This window comes from Astatotilapia calliptera, chromosome 7 (genome assembly GCF_900246225.1).
Source record: "Astatotilapia calliptera chromosome 7, fAstCal1.2, whole genome shotgun sequence".
NCBI lineage: Eukaryota > Metazoa > Chordata > Actinopteri > Cichliformes > Cichlidae > Astatotilapia > Astatotilapia calliptera.
This window is the reverse complement of record NC_039308.1, coordinates 44,449,875-44,457,764: the sequence shown is the minus strand read 5'-3', so window position 1 is coordinate 44,457,764 and position 7,890 is coordinate 44,449,875.

Genomic DNA, 7,890 nt, shown 5'->3' with positions numbered 1-7,890 from the left:
TTAGGTGTAAATCATTATAAATCTTATAGGAAAAGAATAAAATAGAAGTAAAATAACATATGTTAAATTTACCTTTCAGGTTATCTATTTTAGGGGGCGGGGAATAGGGTGTGAGATAAAAAAAATTACATTAAAATTGTAAACAGACCAAATATCATCAAATCATATTTTATTGAGTCGTGTTGAAAAAAGAAATGTCACCCGTGTTCACCATCAGGCCATTCACTTCACTTGTCCTTATACCTGAAGTGAAGTCGTTGGGGCACTAGTGAAGACCTCCACTCTTCTCCATCTGTTCTCCATCTGGACAGGCAAAGTCAAATTTATCTATATAGCACATTTAAAACAACAAGTGTTAACCAAAGTGCTCTCTACAATTAGGATAATCAAAAGACATGAAAACATAGGAAGACATGTTGATGCAGTAGAAATAAAGCAGAACAAATGATATATTAAGTCTTAGTAGAGAAAGGCTATGCTTAGCAACCTTCAAAAAAATGGCACACCTTGTTTTTGAATAACAGGCCAAGTACGCAGGGCTTTAGAATGGAAGCACTTGAGTAAAATGGCAAGAAAATATGCAAGTAATCAGGCAATTATATGAAAAATCTATTGTAAGGACATATTCACTACCTCTGACTAACAGGATCCAGATCAGCATTTTGTTAATTCTATTGACGTTTTTGAATACGGCAGCAATCTTTCTGCTCTGTCCTTTCTTAGATTACCTGGTAACCCATTACAGTATACACTAATGTGATTCTGGGAAGTATGCTACGACAGTTAGCATAGCTCAGCCTCTACCAAATTACCTGGGTGACCCAGAAGTCTGTTAAAACATAATGATTTCTCTTGCACATTTACTATATATGCAAAACCAGGATGTACAAATGACAATTTTTTTTCCTGAATAATTAACCTCGAGAAAAAAAGACGGAGTCTGAAATCCAATAAATATTTATTACTTGACTTCCTTATGATATGAAGCCTCTTAAAGCTTTGACTGGGGAGACAGTGACAGGGATGAGAGTGGGGTATTACTGATAATGATAATGCTGATTGAGGTAATAATTAAGACGATAATGATAATGATTGTGAGGGTGATGACCTTCATATACATCTGTTCAAAGAAATTAAACCCTCTCACTGATAACTTTTTTTTGGTACTATACCACAATAATTACCTGCAAAACCATTTACATATATTAAATAAAAGGGAACTTCAGCCTTTCTTACTTTCTATTTACTTATTGAATTATGGATCTTTGAAATTGTTCTGTTAATGTAAACAAACAAATGAAAAATAAACATCATTAAATCTGAACTACAAAGTTTGGTAAAACTGTAGTGTGGTTAATATGTTAATGTGGTGTCAGTCCCAACACTAACAGCTAATGTACAACAGTGTAATGTTTAACATGTTTAACATGTTTGCATGCTGAGCAAGAAACAACAATTACAGCTGGGACAGATGAAAGGTTGGATGAAAAATTGACCTCATATTATCACAAGAAAAAAATTCAGTGTTAGAATAGAATAGAATAGAATAGAATTCAACTTTATTGTCATTGCACATGCACAGGTACAGGGCAACGAAATGCAGTTTGCATCCATCCAGAAGTGCTTTAGTGATATAGATATATTACAATATATATTAGCAACAATAAAGATATGTGAGTATATTACAGAAATGGGTCTATTATGGTATGTTTTAATGTACACGGTATGAAGTATGTTGTGAATGTTCTATAACTATAAGTATGTACAGGCTGTAGTGAGTACAAGCTATGTACAGGATATGAACAGGATATAAATATGAAAAACTATACAGAATATGAAATAAATAACTTTACAGAATCTGGGATATACAGCTATACAGAAATGGGAACTATGCAAGTTGTAAACAGTTGTAGGATTAAAGATTATCGAATGTACAGAATGATTATTTACACAGAGCTATACAGTAGTGCAGTTAAGATAAGTGAGATATAATTCCTACAGAGGCTATATAAAGTGCTAGTGGTTGTGAGTGGTGGTTCAGTCCATGTTATTATTGTGTGTTTGAGGGTACAGTTGTCCATTGTGTGTGTGTGTATGTTCAGTCCATGAGTTTAACGTGGGTCAGATGTCAGGAGGCAGAGTTCAGGAGTCTGACAGCTGTGGGGAAGAAGCTGTTCCGGTACCTGGTGGTCTTAGTCCGGAGGCTCCTGTGGCGCCTCCCAGAGGGCAGGAGGGTGAAGAGTCCATGTGATGGGTGACTGGGGTCTTTGATGATTTTCCCAGCCCTTTTCAGACACTGCTTCCTGTAGATGTCTTTTATGGCAGGAAGTGGTGCTCCGGCGATGCGTTGGGCAGTTTTCACGACCCTCTGCAATGCCTTCCGGTCTGAGGCAGAGCAGTTCCCGTACCAGACTGTTATACAGTTGGTCAGGATGCTCTCGATGGTGCAGCGATAGAAGTTCACCAGGATGTCTGAGGACAGGTGGTTCTTCCTCAGAGTCCTCAAGAAGAAGAGGCGCTGGTGAGCCTTCTTGACCAGCTTGGAGCAGTTGGTCGTCCAGGTGAGATCCTCGGAGATGTGAACTCCCAGGAACTTGAAGCTGCTCACACGCTCCACAGCCGTCCCCTTAATGTGGATGGGTGGATGTGGGTCAGCATTCCTCCTGTAGTCCACGATGAGCTCCTTGGTCTTCTCGGTGTTAAGCAGCAGGTTGTTTCTGTCGCACCACTCAGCCAGACGATCCACCTCCTCCCTGTGGGCGGCCTCATCGTTGTCACTGATGAGGCCAATCACCGTGGTGTCATCTGCAAACTTAATGATGGTGTTGGAACCATCAGCAGGTCTGCAGTCGTGGGTGAAGAGGGAGTAGAGGAAAGGGCTCATCACACAGCCTTGTGGTACACCGGTGTTCATCGTGATTGTAGATGAGCAGCGGTTATCCAGCCGGACATGTTGGGGGCGGTTGGTCAGGAAGTCCAGTAACCATTTGCAGATGAGGGAACTGATGCCCAGGTCTGTCAGTTCCCTGATGAGTTGTGAGGGGTGGATTGTATTGAATGCTGAACTGAAGTCTATAAACAGCATTCTGGCGTAGGTGTTGTTGTCCAGGTGTGAGAGGACAGAGTGCAGTGCGATGGAGACTGCATCCTCTGTGCTCCTGTTCTGGCGGTATGCGAATTATTAGATAAAATACATACCTGCAGTCACATACAGTTAAAACAGCTGGTTGTGATTTTTTTCACATCCAATATGAAGCTGTCAGTAGTATAAGCTGTACAAGGTAGGAACACATAATCTACCCATTGTCTGCACTTATCTTAGCAGTGAAAAAGACACAAGCTAAACATCTTCAAAATTTAAAAAGGTGGCTCATGTTTTGTTCAACTTTTAAATTCAAAGGTGGCTGTGGCTCAGGTCGTAGAGCAGATCAGCAGTGTTGGGGAGTAACGGAATACAAGTACCGCCGTGACGTATTTAAAATACAAAATATGAGTAACTGTATTCCGTTACAGTTACCGTTTAAAAAGGTGGTATTTAGAATACAGTTACTTTGTTGAAATAAATGGATTACACTGCGGTACTTTCCTGTTTCATATTGTCGCTGGTCAGGACTGTTTGGGTTTTGTTTGACAGCTACGTGCTGTTGTTCCAGGCGGCAGCGTTACGGTTGCCATGGTTACAGGGCGACGCTCTCTCTCTCTCTCTCTCTATGCGACTGTGTGTTTCCTGGGTGAGAGAGCGCCTTTTCGTTGTTGTTGTTGTTGTGCTAAGCTAACAGGCAGAATGCTACAAGCATAGCTCTAAAGAATGTAGCATCATGGGCAGTGTAGTCCGTGTTGCAGGGAGAATGGATTGCCATACACGTTATGGGTCTGTGAGCGCGAGGAGGGAGAAAAAGGGGAGTGGAAAGGTACGAGTTGTCATCGAGGAAAAACGGGAGCTGGAAGCATGTAAATATAATAATAACCACTTCAGCCAAGAAGAGTGCCTGACGAGCCCAGTTGTAAGTAAGCTATTAAGACTCGACTGTACACCGTGTTCGTGTTTTCCTCCGAAAACAATAAGTTCCGTTGGAGCAGCCTTTCAACGCCTCTCTCTGTCTCTCGCAAGAAAAGTTGACCCACACAACAAAGTAAAGCTAGTTTTGGGCTACGAGCCGACAGCGACCCCGCCGTATTAGCCAGAGGTCCCTTTACTACAGTTCGGAGTCGCGGACCTTCAGTAATAGTAATAAATCACACAGTAATAGTACATTCACGTTGTTGTAAAAAGCATGATAATATATTAAGTAATCCAAAGTATTCAGAATACGTTACTGTCATTGAGTAACGTAACGGAATACGTTACAGAATACATTTTGGGGCATGTATTCTGTATTCTGTAATGGAATACATTTTAAAAGTAACCTTCCCAACACTGCAGATCAGCTACTGATCGGAAGGTTGCCCTCGGAGCGTGAATGTTTATTAGCTGCACTTGAGTTTAGAAGTGCTTGTATGAGTGTGTGTGTGAATGGGTGAATGAGGCATGTTGTATAGAGCGCTTTGAGTACTCCGGGAGAGTAGGAAAGCGCTATATAAGAATCAGTCCATTTACCAAAGTTTCAGTAAAATGGGGTCTGTTTATATTTACGTGATTTCACTCTGTCCACCATTCCTGTTAGCCACAACGGTAATGCACCATCTGCAACAAACCATTGTAAATTAAATGAAGTAATTAACGTAATTGGCAGAAGTCTATGTTGCTATTAAGTTGCCACTCTCTTAGAGTAATCATTCACATCTTATCCACTTAATTGATTGGTGCTCTGCATCACAAACATTGAGGCACTCTCATCTTGTTTCCCCACTGAACAGTTTCTTTCTCATCACAGCACATCATAAGAATACTGATTCATAAATGACAGGTGTCTATTGCATGTGGGGCTGTTTTAGGTGTTTTAGGTATTCATCCTATGGAGATGGTTTGACAATGAGGTGTGATAAAAACCAGCTTCACAACCCAGAACTCCCAAAGATGTAGATAGCTATGTTATTCAAATGTCATTTTATTCAGTGGAATTTCAAAGAAAAGCATTTGAAACTGGCGCTTTTCTTTTCTTTGTACCCTGTATGAAGGGCTCACTCTGACTTATCTCCTGCTGGATCTTATCTGGATGCCTTGATGGGTTCTGGTCCAGTCATGCTGCTTTCATCTCTGAAAAACCGTAGTCTATCTGAAAGTTGAAAAGAAAAGGCACTTTGCACTGTTGTTGTCAGCTGAGGAAATGTCAGCATCAGTAGTTTTCTTTTTACTATTAATGGCAGAGATAAATAATGTAAGTTGCTCATGGAATCAGCTTTGAGTCTGTCACTTTGTTACAGTAAATGTCTGCTGACATTGTGATGAAACTTTGACATGTGTGCATCTGTAACTCAAGTGCTTTTGTTCACTTTTCTCTGTTAAATCACATCCTTCTTCTTTTTCCTGCCTTAGAAGTGTCAGATTGCTGCAAAACTCCATTTTAAAACCACCCCTCCCCCAACAGAAAAATTTAAATAAAACAAAAACCAAGCATGGATGGATGGATGGCTTTTTATAATTACATGACTGCAAAATGATATAGCAGTTCTTGTAAGTCACCAGCACGGGGTAAATGGATGCATGGACAAACAAACTTTTAAAAAGTTTTTTTTCTGAACAAAAGTACATTTGCTTTTCATTTACTACAGATATAAATGTATTTTTTCAACATTTGAACTATATTTTGAGTATGTATTAATGCTTGTGAACTTCAAGGGAAGGAAAGGGGAGTGCATTGAGCTATTAACGTGGTTTGAAATTTTCTGTAGTAACGTGTTTCCCTGTAGGAATTATCCAGTTTTGATGTTTCTCACCAAAACTCTGGTAAAGTGAATTTTTCATCTTCCTAAAAAACAAAAACAAAAAAACCCACATACACTGGTGTGTATCAGAAAATACTTTACTGTTGTGTTCATGGTCATCACACTGCTTTTTGTCTGAAAGGAGAAAAAAGAAATCTTTCTTGTGAACCGAATTCCAAGGTTGATGAATCCCATCTCTATAGATTTCTAAATTAGTGTGTTTCTGTCAGGTTGTACAGTTTGGGCATTTCACTGCTCTGCAAGCATGAAAGCACCCGTGTACTTAGGCAGCTCAGCTCCCTAACACCGTCCAATCACACTCCAGCCGAGAGGAACCAGAGCAAAGTGGATGTCAGCATGCGTCTGCGATGATGGATGGGATTCACTAGAGAGATGATGGATGACCATGGTGGCCATGTTTGTTTCATATCACGCAGAATGAGTTTCTATGGCAATACCGCTGCTCCAGTGACCTCTGGTTGACTTGTTTCAAAAAGAGAAGTCAGCTATGACTGCTTTCTAGATGACAGATTCAGCTAAGCTCTCCAGAAATATGCTTAGGTTTAATATTTTTGTAAACAAAGAAATGAAAAAACTTTTCATTTTGCTGTTTTCCTTGAGCTTCAAAAGCTACACCCCTTTATAATTGATTGCTAATGTTTATTTTCTTCTTGTCAGCACAAAATTCCAAGAACACCTGCTAATTAGAAAAAGAGGAAGTAATTAAAAAGCCCACTACCTGCTGTAGACACATGTGATATATAGAGAGGACATGACTTTTATTTCCATTTCAAAATGTTTTTAAAGGCTCCGCCACAATCTCCAAGTCTGAATCTTTTGTTTGACTAAAACAAAAATGTCATGTTAATTCCCAGAAAGGTAAAGTTAGTTGTTTTTTGACATTATGTAACTTGTTTGTGTGAAGAAAAGACATTTACATGTATAAATAGCTTTAAATTTATATTAGGCTATATATTATTATATTATAGGCTATAGCCCCCCTCATGTCATATAGAGGAGCAGTAGGAGTTAAATAAGAAAGTACAGGACAAAATACAAAAAACAAGTAGGCTCTTAGAGTCATCTTACAGCCACAGTTTTCATGACAACTTCATTCCTCTTTTCAATGACAAAGTGAGTAAATTATAGGAATAACGTATTTACTCCTTTTTATTTTCTAGTAACCATAATTAAATACACAAATTTTGTCCTTTTAACCCTAAATCAACACCAGGATTGATGCATTTTGTAAATCCTCTTCTCTTTAAAAAAAATATACTTCTTATAACTCTTTGGAGATCAAACATATAAGTTCGAAATGATGAAGATACATACGTTTTATTTGTTAATTTATTACCTTCATATTTATTTCTTAAATTTGCTTTCCTGACCTCAATAACCCCTTTTCAACACTTTCATTTAAATTGCCCTGAGGATCAGTGAATGAAGATGAACTTAGTATCGCGTCAAAGTCTCATAAAGCAGAAGAAAGTGTATTTAATCACCTCTTTACACACTCGAGGAGTTTTGTTAGCTTCGACAGCTGTGCCACATTTCAGAGTTACAAAATGATGTGACTGGATGCCTGAAGCACAAGAACCCATGATGCACCATGAAACAGACAATGAGACTTTTTTTTCTTTAACTTTAGTAGCACATTTATTTATTTATTTTTTTCACTGAACACTGAAATAATATCTTATTACTGGCCTCAGATGGTTTCTGTAATTTTCATGTTTTCTTTAACCTAGATTGATGGTGTTTACCGCATTCAGACGAGGTACACGATATTAGAAAGACTGGCACAGCTGAAAAGTATAACAGAGCCTTATTTTCCTAAGACATTTATGATTGCATTTTATAATTACTGAACTGCTCTCAAATGGTGTATTTTGGAGGACTCATTTGTGCAAGATAATGAAATTAAATTAAATTAATTAAATTAAATTAAAAACCCTGAAATCATATTTCTGGTATGTTTTCCTAAAGCAAGACCTGAAGTTTTTTCTCTTTACCTCTTCTACA